Genomic DNA, 13,171 nt, shown 5'->3' on the forward strand with positions numbered 1-13,171 from the left:
AAAATCGTGAGGAAATTACGGCCTAAACGCGAGAACACTAAACCTATGACTCTAATCTAAGTTAATAACGACAAGAATCCCCGGCAACGGCGCCAATTAGATCCACTGTCGCGCGCGTATCAAAACGAGTAGTTTTTAAAAAACGTAGTACAACGACAATTTAACTCGAATATCGTCTCTCAAGGATTCTTAGTTATTACTAACTAATCAAAATCGATTGGGGGGTTTTGTTTGAGTTTCGATTTATGAACAATAGAGCAAATAAGTGATTAAAATAAGTGATTATAAAATAAGCTAAAACGACAATTTGCTGATTCGGTTCCTATCTATCATTGATTATTGTAATTCCTACCTCCTAAGCGGATTATCTATTCCTATTCGATCATAATATCCATTGACAAGCGCAATTGATAGTATAAGTTGTATGTTCCTATTATCCGAATTAAGCAAACGAGATTGAGTTTCATGAATTAAGCAAACATGAATTAAACGAATACGATAACGAATTAAGCAAACGATAACGTGAGTATAGTTAGGATCATACAACCAATCGAATTAAATCAATATAGTCTATGCAAATCGAATTAAGCAAACAAGAGGCATAGATTAATATTGAAAGGAATAGAACTGAATTATAATTATAATAACCTCAAGGTCGGAACCTGAATACAACAAATTGTCTCAAAGGAATTAGTTCTCCATGGAATTCGTACAAGCTTGCCTCATAATTTCCTGAATAGTAAAAACGTGACTTTCAATTGTACGGCCAAACCTAGGTACTAGAGAGAACCAAACGGTTTACATCCCAACTGGGTCAAATACATAACCCAGTCCAATACAAATGACCCAAACTAAATAAAAAACTATTGCTGCAACTTCAAACGCAATTCTGGAAAATATGTGTTCCGAATCTGACTTCGACTCCAACACGAGAATTGTAGCTCTTTCTCTTAGCTTTCCGATGATTATTAGAAAGCATCGATCGGATTCCGGGAGCTCTAGTTATGATCGTTTCCGTGGAGACTGCTAAAGCTGGAAAATAAGTACGAAAATCAAATAACAATAAAAATAAATTAAAATATAAAAACATTATAAAATACAAAAGTAAGACAAGAAAATCAAGGAAATGTATAAGTATAAACATAGAATAATGTGCATCAAAATACACTGATCAATGATCCTCATAAAAAATATAGTGGGAATATTTTTCAAACTAACATTAAAGGATCTAAAATGAATTGGGTGCCTAAAGCCAAGACTTAAGTTTTTTGGTGTAGGAGTGCTCTACAATATCAAACGCTAAGTAGTATTTTGATAGCGGTTATTCAAAGCACATGACTGGAGATAAATCCATTTTCTCTTCACTCACTCCTAGAAAAAGAGTTTTTATCACCTATGGTGACAACAACAAGGGAAAATCATTGGTACTGGTACCTTTGGTAAGTTCCCTAATCCAACAATTGGGGGTTCTTGCCCATAAAAAAAAACGATTGGGAGGGTTCTTTTAGTTGATTGTTTAAAGAATAATTTACTAAACATTAGTCAATTATGTGGCAAAGGTAACAATGTAACCTTTGATTATTCTGGATGTAAGGTTACCAAATCTAAAATTGATCAAATCATCTTTACCATCTCTAGAAGTGGAAATATCTGCGCTTGATTCTAAACAAAAAAAATTCAAATGATGTTTGCCTTTTGAATAACGAGGATGAATCATGACAATGACATAAGAGAATAACATGTATCTAAATAAATCACTTAAACAAATTGGTCCGCAAAAATTTAGTGATTGGTTTGGTAAACTTACATTTTGAGAAAAATCAATTATGTGACGCGTGTTAAAAGAGCAAATTAGTAAATACCTCTTTTAAAACTAGAAATATTATTTCTACATTATTTTTATTTTATAAAAGAGATGTGTTTGCAATCTATTACTTGTTACAAATTAAACAATTTTCATTTGCTTGTTACAAGTTTAAAAAAAAAACTGTTTACATATAAAGCTGTTTTTAGTATCTTATTAAAAAAATTAATTTTGATAATTGAAATTTTTTATTCTGATAAGTTAATAAAAAACAAAATATATTTCAATAGATAAAAAAAATTTAAAAGTAATCTCAAATATTAAAAGTATATTTTTTAATATTTACCAAATTGTTGTCCAAGTAAGTAGTGCTCGCTGGGAAATAAGAATGTATGCGTATTCTGTTGATACCAAGAAAAATAAAAATGAAAAATTCCGATGCCGGGAATCGAACCCGGGTCTCCTGGGTGAAAGCCAGATATCCTAACCGCTGGACGACATCGGATTCATGTACGGATACTGCGACCAAAGAATAATACTACGAAATAAAGTCTTTCTTGTCAGTCACCCCACAAACTACTCATTCATATCATAACCCAATTAATAAGAATTGACATATATCGCACGTAGGAAATGAAAAGAATATGTGAGATTTGATCTCCATGAATACATCTCTCACATGCCTATTTCTTTAATGACTTACTTTTTGTTATAGATTGGACTATAAAGCTCAATCTCTATTCATTAAATGCGTTGCGCTTCACATTTTGTTGTATGGATTTTATTCTGTTTAGAAAGTGCATGCGATTAATTTTTTTCTTCATTGAATCACAACTCATATAGCCATTTAAAACTCAAATTCATTTACGTTTTCAATTTTGATGAAAGAAAAATAAAATAAAAAAATTAAGAGGTTAATTTCTAGGAGAATGGTTGAGTTGAGAACTCATAAAAATGTGGATATTTCTATCCATACAATGGAATTAATAAATAAAAATTATATTTGCTAAAAATAATTAAATAAAATAACATTGCGTTAAAATATTATACATTAGCTAGTGATTTGATCTTTATTGATATTCGATCCATTATGATTCCGATAACTTGAGCTTAAATGATGGACGGTTGAAAAAGGATATTCAAATTATAAAAGGGCAATACTACTAGATCTTTTTATGTCATTGAATGTCTGAACACTTTACAATTCTCTTGGGAGACATGAGTCGTGGGAAGAAGCTTCTAAAGCCTTTAAGCCCTTTTAGACATGTTATAAAGGCTAAAGGTCATGTCTATTTAAAGTACACGCAAATCTAACATAGAAATATCACGTTAATATATGTCACTAACATGAGCATCAGATTGTCATGTCTATTTAAAGTACACGTAAATCTAACATAGAAATATCACGCTAATATATGTCACTAACATGAGCATCAGATTGTTTGTAGATACACCATCAGACCGAAGCAACGAGATACCAATAATTTCCATTCAACCTTCAAGGAACATCAACATGTGAATTCACTCTAATAGCTCAATTGGTAGTGAGAATGGATTGAACATGTATTTGAATCCCAGGGTACAGGGTTCGATTCTCACGAAAGGCAAAAACTCTACTAGAGAGGGGGTAGAGAAGTTCGTGGGGTGGCAGTGCCGGGAGCGCCTTGTGAGGGGCCCGAACTGTTACAACAGGTGTGTGTGTGTGTGTGTGTGTTGCCGCTGTGAAGACAGAGACACCTATAGGCCTTTGTAGGTATATTATGTTGTATGGTGGTTAGGGTTTGCCTACGGCGGCGAGAAGCCCCGTATAATGATGGTTTACGGTGGTTTTAGGAGTCTTGCTCATCTGAGGCGAGAAGCTCTGAAGATATCAGTGTGCTTAGGTATAAGTGTATGAGGTATGGTCAGCATGTGTTATGATATTGGCTTAAGATTTCTTCCTCTTTCATTAGAGGGAAAAGTATTTATAGAGGCCTCTAGGGTCTAGCGTTTTCTTGGAAAGGGTCGCCACCCACTCAGTCAATGACGGACTGTTGAACCCTATATTCAAGGGAGACGTGGTTCATAATCAAAGTAATTTCTTATCCCATGTTTCCCATGATTGGGCGATATGAAAGCTCTGGGACAAGACGATACCTCCTTCGGGCAACATTCCATTGTTGCCACTTCTAAGGCGGTTTAAAGGCATCTCTTTAGGCGAGGCCCTTTACAATTATAACATTACAACATCCATAAATAAACAAGAAGGATTATGAAGTAGAACAATCGCGTACAAAAGTCATGGGATAAGAAGAGGAAAATAACGAATATCACCCTAGAACCCACACATCTCGACAAAGTGTTCACTCTGTGGAATGATATCCACACCGTAGCTTGCATCGCAAGAAAAATTTGTATGTCTTGGGAAGATTTTTGAATTAACTCCAAGATGAAATACATAATGGAAAACCAATGTTGTTTGCTCACTGTTTCCATAGGTTTTCCTTGTCCAAAGGAAGCAACGTGGCATTCCCTTAAAAGAAAACAATTGGATATCACCACGCGAAAGACAAGACAGAACCGAGGGCCATAAGAAGCATGCATCCCTTATCTTACTATGATGAGGAATTTAAAAATGAAGTACGAAACCACCATATCCTTTTTTTATAAGGTTCATGATGTGTGGTTTTAATAGTCACCACATTTTGGTCGACAAAGGAAGGTTTTATGCCATACACATAGTTGTTTAGCTTTGTGAGGCTTAACCGTAATTTGCAACCTTACCATGGTGGTAACTCCAGATGTTTGACAATTCAATTGCCAAACCTTGTACAGGGAAATTTAAATAGCATTTGGAGAAAACAAAAATAAAAGGATTGTGAAAATTAATTTCCTAGTAGTTAGATGTAAATATGTCTATAATTGCATCATTGTAAGAAATGCGTTAGTGAAGCTTTGTGGTGTATCATCGATAATATCCCTCAAGTTAAAATAGCACACTGAATTTGATGAGCTTGTTGTGCTTGAAATAGGTTTATAGGCGTCATGTGCCTATTTCCTACCATTGTTAAAGAAATACAAATTAATCGAGGAACCTAAGACTTTCAAAATTGTAGGAGACTAATTGTAGGACAAGTGACTTCAAACACAAGATATGGGTGAATTGTGGTATTCAAATTCACGATTAAATTTATTAAAAAAAATATGATTTAACATGTAACCCATAATCATTTAGATAAAAAAAATATACAACATATTCATTAAACAGAAAATGCATAACCATAATTTAATTAATTCACAAATGAAGTTGTAAATTAAGAAAGTAGTAAATGATGAGTATTTTAGCATTTTAAGGAATGAATAACATATACCTTGATATTTTGAAGAAGTGTGAGAACCAATATCCTTTTCAAGATCATCATACCATAAGTAAAGATGAATATGTGATCTTTTACACATCAAGTTCATCCTAAATACCAAGTTCTCTTCTTATCTTGCAAAAAGGTTCACTGGCTAGATGTTTTAGAAAAATATATGCCAGTTGATCATGAGTGCCTATAAATGTAATTTCAACATCTCCTTTAAGAACAGGATCTTATAGGAAATAATGTCGAATTTCTATGTGTTTAGTTCGAGAATGCGTGACTGGATTCTTTGTTAGGTAGATAGCACTTATATTGCCACACCTAAGGGGAACACATCTTATATTCAAGCCATAGTTGTAGATTTGTTGCTTTAGCCATAGAATTTGAGCACAACAACTTCCAATCACAATGTATTTTGCTTCTGCGGTACTAAATGCGACATAAGCCTACTTTTTACATGACCATGAAACTAGGGCATTACCAAAAATGTGGCATGTTTCACTTGTGCTTTTTCTATCTATTTTACAACTGCATAATTCGAGTTAGAATGACTAACTAAATCACATATATTATCTTTCTGATACCATAGGCTGAAATTTGTGATTCCCTTCAAATACTTCATGATCCGTTTTACTAAAGAGATGTGGGATTCCTTTGGACATTACTGATATCAATCACATAGACAAACATAAAACATTATGTTAGGATGATTCACAATTAAATAGATAAAAGAACCAATCATACCTCGATACTTTGTTATATCAATTGGGAGACCGGATTCATCTTGATCAACGTAAGTGCTTGAGCCCATTGGAGTAGCAATCTCATTGCAATTTTCCATATCAAATTTCTTCAAATTTTCTTTGCAATACTTGGATTTATTGAAGAAAGTACCATGCTTTAATTGCTTGATTTGGGGTCTAGGAAAATAGTTTAGTTTACCCATCACAAACATATCAAATTCTCCTTGCATATGAAAATTCTTCACATGAATATTTATTTGTTGATCCAAAAATGATATCTTCACCATATATTTGAACAAGTAAGGTGTGATCCTTGATCTTCTTGATGAACAACATTATATCCACCATTCCCTTGTTGAAACCTCTTTCACATAGAAAGTTGTTAAGTCTATCATACCAAGCCCTTAGTGGTCGTTTTAAGCCATATAGAGTTTTTCTCAACTTATACATATGTGAAGGATTATTGAAGTCTTCAAATCTCAAAGGTTGATTGACATAGACTTCTTCATTGATGTATCCATTCAAGAATGAACTCTTGACATTCATTTGGTATAGCTGAAAATTTCAAGGAACAACTGTAACACGTGAGACTAACAAAGACAGGGAGTGGTTGTTGTAGCGATGAAATTTTGAGATTAGAGCCATCGATTGATTTAGCTCAAACATTTTAGTACAGTCTCCACCGCGCTTTATTGTTTTCAAAGGAAATAAGAAAAAAGCGAAATAAAACCCACATAAGTTTTTTAAATCAAAACTAATAAACTTATTAGAGATCTTTGGTTCGGGGGGTTGGTTATGCGAGGGGAAGTTATTAGCACCCCTCATATCTACGGTATTCCGTAGGAACCTCTTTGAAATATATATTTTGTATTATTATTATTATAAAACTATTTTTTGTGTTTTTGTTTAAATAGAGTGGGAGGATGAGAAAAGAAGATTTTAAAAATGAGCTCGGCAAGGCATCGCATCTTTTTCCTACGTACCCCTTTAACAATAAAGAAGTTAGAGCTTTTGTAGTTCCTCTTAAAAGGAAAATAAAGAGTCAAGTGGCAAAATCTTTTTTGGGTGTTGAGCTTTAATAATACTCAGTGGGTTTTTAAAATGTTAAGCTTTAACAATACTTAACAAGATTTAAAAGGTGCCAAGCTTTAACAATACAAGGCAGAGATAATTTAAAAGAGGTTGGTTGAGATTTAACAATACAAAACCAAGGTTAGATTTAAAAAGAGGTTGAACTTTAACAATACAAAACCATTTTTGAACAAAGGGTGCATAACTTTAACAATACTAAGCACAAAGTAAAGAGGGAGGAAAAAGAGAGTGAGTACCTTGACAATTTTAGTCAATACCATTCCCATTCCTTTGGATTTTTGAAACAATGAGGAATCATACATCTCAAGGAAGTATTAGGGTTAATCATCTCAAGTGGTGTGTGAGACATATTGATAATATGAAATTACATCGATCATTTAACTCGATTTTATAAGAATTATCTTATTTTATTTATTCATTTATGTCTTTGTTATGCTGGTATTAGTGTTTTATTTCAGGAATATCGAACTCGAGAGATTTGAGCAAGAAAAGAAGAAAATAAGAAATAAGTTTAATTTTGGAAATAAAATAGCAAAGAAGGAAGTGTAGATATTAATAATAATAGGCCCAAGGTGAATGGAATGTATCAGATCATGCATGGCACATAACAAATGGGGCGCTCACCCCTTGGAAATGGGGCCCACGCCCCTTAACATTATGGGATATGGCCCTCACCAAGGAGAAGCAGGGCGCCCACCCCTTAGCTTTGTGGCGCACGCCACAAAGCATTTTCTTACTTTCCTGATCTTCCTCTTTTATTTCCTATTTTTCCTCCAACATTTTCTCCACGGAGACTCGCCCAGTATGGCTATTATTTCGGGAGCTCAATGCATTCCCCTTCCTAATTTCTCTCAACAAACATTGCTCACGAAGAATATAAATAGGAAGAGGCTATCACTTGAAAAGTCTCTCCTTTCTTAGCCTGAATTGTCCTTGTTTAGTTTTTAGGCAGTTTTCTTTCACCATGTAAAAGTAATAGCTTTCCAGATTTTTGGGGGCTATTATGAATTAGTTTTATACTTTTATTTCTGCGTTTAATTTATGTACTCTGATTCGAAGCATTCATGTGTATTATAATTCGGCATCTATTTAATTCCAGGTTTTTTATTCAATGCTATTGTTTTCTAATTTAATTGCTAAATCATGTTTCTCGTTATGTTTTATTACCGTAATTGCATGTTTATTTTCCTATCCATATCCGACTAAATATTCTTGAGTCTAGTGTTTGAGGACCGTTGTTACCGACGGACTCCGTAAAAATTATAGGTGCAAATCTATGAAAATATGTTTGTTTTGGGTTTTACTTTCCAAGTCTAATTTAAGTAACTTTGTCAAGAGAGTGAGAGGTTATTTAACATTGTTTTGTCACGAGAGTGAAAGGAAAATTAAGGTTTAAGCCGAGACCGCGGGAGCATGAGGAGAGAACCGGATAGTGGGAATTAGGCAACATATCTAAATACAGCGAAAGAGCTTTAGATACATTTAGGATATTATTGGCTTTCAAAATATGTTTCTTAGTTACCGGACGAGCGAGAGAAAAATCTTGGGATTAGGAAGTATGGCTTTAGTTAATACCGCGAGAACGTGAGGCGGAGTCTTTAAGTTGGTATATTCTACATAACTAAGTTATAGTCGTAATTAGTACCCGTTTTCTACAAATCCTTCGAGAACGCGGAAATCATATCTCGGCCTCGTTTTAGTATTATTTTCAAACCTTTAGCATTTAATACTTTTATTCCCGTTCTTACCATTTTAATCATTAACCTAAGTTTTACAAAGCGATGATAGATTAACGTAGGTTGACATTGGTCTTTGTGGGTTCGACAATCTTTTATATTACTTCGATATTTTCGTGCACTTGCGGACGCATCAAGTTTTTGGCGCCGTTGCCGGGGACCAACAGTCAATATTGTTATTCCGTTGTTGCACCTTATAGACTAAGGCTCTTTCCTAAACTACTATGTATCACCCAAATTTCTTCTACAACCCCCACTCCCAGTATTTTGAGGAATCACCTGAATCCTATAAATCCGACCTCGAAATACTATTGGAGAAGGTCAATGTTGCGTCACTACCTGATTCTCACCCAAACTACCTCTTCAACCACCATTCTCAACATTTCTAGAAGTCTCAAGAATCCCATAATTTAAACCTCGAATCATCTATTGAGGATTTCAATTCGACACTAACTTGTCCTCAACCGAATTCCCTCTACAATCACCACAACCAACATTTTGTGGAGTCACAAGAAACCTATAAATCCGACCTTGAAATATTTATGGAAAATTTCACTGAAATATCTATGATGACGGAGCGCTTTGTGGAAATACAAAATGCGACGCTAACGCACTTTGAAGAACCACAAGAATCCCATAATTTCAACTTCGAAACATCAATGGAGGATTCTGATGAGGCGCTAACTCACTCTAGGTTAGAATCTATGATGGAGCACTTTGTAGAGACACAAACAGTCCAAAATGAAGATTCAGCAAACAAAGTACCCATGTTAATGAAACCCTTAGGCAGCTGACTACCGTGGTCGAGTCCCTAGCAACTCACAACGAGGCCTTGGCGACTCAAATCTCCCTGCTTTAACAAAACCCTCTAGGACCCTTCCCGGAGGAGCAAGTGGATGTTGTAACAACCAATAGTTAAGAACAAATAGAAAATCCTAAGGAGAGTGATGATGAGTTTGAGGAGAGTGGTGATGAGTTCAAGGAAAGTTCTGGTGAGAAAAGAGTAGAGATTGAGGAAAATCCACCGACACCACCCGAAAGGGAGATTGTCGAAGAGGTAGAGAAGGAAGCACCTATTGTTGTTCCTCCTCCCTATATCCCACCGATTACTTTCCCGCAAAGTTTTGTGGAAGCTAATGTAGACTCCCAATCCAAAATGTATAAATATCGACACCAATGCACGCTTGTCTGAAGTCTCCCATAAAAAGAGAAAGTTAGAGGACCATGAAACTAGGGATATCATTACTGTTAAGAGGGTAAGGTTAACCTTTGAGGCGGTAGATAAAATCACTAAGCCCAAACTTGAAAAGCTGATACTTAGGATAGATCCAGAACCACCACCACAAGTTCAAAATAGTGAACCACCCCACAGGAGAAAGAAAAGAAAAGGTGAGGGATATTGATATGGCTTGATAAGTGGCCATGGAAAGCGAAGATTATTAAAAGTTCAATCGAGGAGTCATTCTCGAGAGAACCACCTTGAGTGCTTGCACTCTTGAGCCGTCGAGCTATCGACGTTAAACAAAGTGCTGCGTGGGAGGCAACCCACGAGCTTTCAATTTAATGTTTTCCTTTTATTGTTTGAACTTGCAGAAAATAAAAATATGGATCGCTTGTCACGTCTTGACCATATCTAGGCAAAAAAACTATTGATGATCATCTCAAAAATGAGCATGTCTCCACTACATTCCTACGAATGTTGCTGCTGGTGGTGACACCGTTGATGAGTATGATAGGAGAAGGTATTTCCTCTAGACGCGGAGCGGATTTGGTCGTGATAGTCCTCCAGAAGCATCCATACAGGTTCTGTCTTTCCTTTATCCACCTTCAATCAAAATATTGAGGATAATGTTTGGCTTAAGTGTGGGGGAGGAGCATTACCGCTTTCTAGTTATCGCTTTCTAGTTTGAATTATTTATTTTCTAGTTTATTGCACGTGTTGTCAAGTTTTTATACGTGATTTTCAGTTGCTATTGAATTTCCCTGAAATTTTAAAATTTTAACCTCCAACCAAATTTTTCCTTTTTGATGCATGGCGCACACACTCTGAAAGTATATAGGTTGTCACTTTAGGCTATGTTAGAGAGACTTGGGAAAGTTTCGGTAAAATTGATACCGTTTTGACACCCCTAACCCCCTAAGTATGTGAACCAATTTGAGTACCTATTATGCCGAAATCTTAAGTTTAAGTTTTAAAGTAACCCCGAGTAGTTTATATAAGCAGTCGACACCATCTTAATCACAAACTATGTAGGGAGTCGATGAATATAAGTGAATGATCCCAAAAATTTAAAAATTGCATGCTTTGATAAAATTGAAAATATGGAATGCACCAATTAAGTTAGGTGACCCTCGTCCGATCGTTTAACCCAACGGTTGTGGATCCTACAAAAATATAATAAAACAACCAATTGTTAGTTGGTTCGGAGGTGTCTGGTGCTGAACTTGGTAGGGCGGAATACGGTCCGATCCCTCATAACTTGTAATTAGGTAAATAAAAGGGGTTACCAAACTTATGTACCAGAACCCCGTGCCTAAGGATCAGACTCACTAATCGACTACTCTACTATATGCGTGCAAGGATAAAGGGCTTAATGTGATTACGCTCGAATGAAAGTGGGTGGAATAAAGCAAAAGAAATAGGTTGAGCTATAATAGAATGACTCAGACCAGTTTGCTTAGGGTGGGAGTTTTTGATCGTGTATTGTGATTTCGTGTCATTACGGTATCCTTGGTGTTGACGTTTAGTACCTATCGATCTAACATTAGCCTAGCAGCCACGTATGATTAGGAGTTGTGTCATGCCCTTGTTTCAAATCGCGCTTACTCATTTTCTTTTACCGCGTGGGTTGATTGATTGAGGACAAGCAATGGTTTAAGTGTGGGGGAATTTGATAACATGAAATTACATCGATTATTTAACTCGATTTTATATGAATTATCTTATCTTATTTATTCATTTATGTCTTTGTTATGCTGGTATTAGTGTTTTATTTCAGGACTATCGAACTCGAGAGATTTGAGCAAGAAAAGAAGAAAATAAGAAATAAATTCAATTTTGGAAGTAAAATAGCAAAGAAGAAGGTGTAGATATTAATAATAATAATAGGCCCAAGGTGAATGGAATGTATAAGATCATGCATGGCACATAATAAATAGGGCCCACGCCCCGTAATATTGTGTCCCTCACCCTGGAGAAGTAGGGCGCCCACCCCTTAGCTTTGTGGCCCACGCCACAAAGCATTTTCTCACTTTTCTGATCTTCCTCTTTTGTTTCCTATTTTTCCTCCAACATTTTCTCCACGGAGACTCGCCCAGTATGGCTATTATTTCGGGAGCTCAACGCATTCCCCTTCCTAATTTCTCTCAACAAACATTTCTCATGAAGATTATAAATAGGAAGAGGCTATCACTTGAAAAGTCTCTCCTCTCTTAGCCAGAATTTTCCTTGTTTGGTTTTTAGGCAGTTTTCTTTCACCATGTAAAAGTAATAGCTTTCCAGATTTTTGGGGACTATTACGAATTAGTTTTAGGATTTTATTTCTGCATTTAATTTATGTACTCTAATTTGAAGCATTCAAGTGTATTACAATTCTACATCTATTTAATTTCAGGTTTTTTATTCACTGCTATTGTTTTCTAATTTAATTGCTAAATCATGTTTCTCGTTATGTTTTATTACCGTAATTGCATGTTTATTTTCCTATCCATGTTCGACTAAATATTCTTGAGTCTGGTGTTTGAGGACCGTTGTTACTGACGGACTCCGTAAAAATTATAGGTGAAAATCTATGAAAATATGTGTGTTTTGGGTTTTATTTTCCAAGTCTAATTTAAGTAACTTTGTCACAAGAGTGAGAGGTTATTTAACATTGTTTTATCACGAGAGTGAAAGGCAAATTAAGGTTTAAGCCGAGACCGCAAGAGCGTGAGGAGTGAACCGGATAGTGGGAATTAGGCAACATATCTAAATATAGCGAAAGCGCTTTAGATACGTTTAGGATATTATTGGCTTTCAAAATATATTTCTTAGTTACCGGGCGAGCGAGAGAAAAATCTTGGGATTAGGAAGTATGGCTTTAGTTAATACCGCGAGAGCGTGAGACCGAGTCTTTAAGTTGGTATATTCTACGGAACTAAGTTATAATCGTAATTAGTACCCGTTTTCTATAAGTCCTTCAGGAACGCGGAAATCATATCTCGACCTCGTTTTAGTATTATTTTCAAACCTTTAGTATTTACTTTAGTACTTTTATTCCCGTTCTTACAGTTTTAATCATTAGCCTTAGCTTTATAAAGCGACGATAGATTACAGTAGGTTGACATGGTCTCTGTGGGTTCGACAATCTTTAATATTACTTCGATATTTCCGTGCACTTGCGGACACATCACATATTGTGTGTACCAACAAAGTGAGTATGAACAAAGATATCAATGTATAAACTCTAGTAT

At 35.4% G+C, this 13,171-nt stretch overlaps 1 non-coding gene across 1 annotated transcript; it reads right to left on the minus strand.

Moving 5' to 3' along the window:
• Positions 1 to 2,237: 2,237 nt before the first annotated feature.
• TRNAE-UUC (transfer RNA glutamic acid (anticodon UUC)) lies at positions 2,238 to 2,309 on the minus strand. Its single transcript has one exon. It is a non-coding gene; the product is annotated as a tRNA-Glu (tRNA).
• Positions 2,310 to 13,171: the final 10,862 nt, after the last annotated feature.

This window comes from Vicia villosa, linkage group LG7, assembly GCF_029867415.1.
Source record: "Vicia villosa cultivar HV-30 ecotype Madison, WI linkage group LG7, Vvil1.0, whole genome shotgun sequence".
NCBI lineage: Eukaryota > Viridiplantae > Streptophyta > Magnoliopsida > Fabales > Fabaceae > Vicia > Vicia villosa.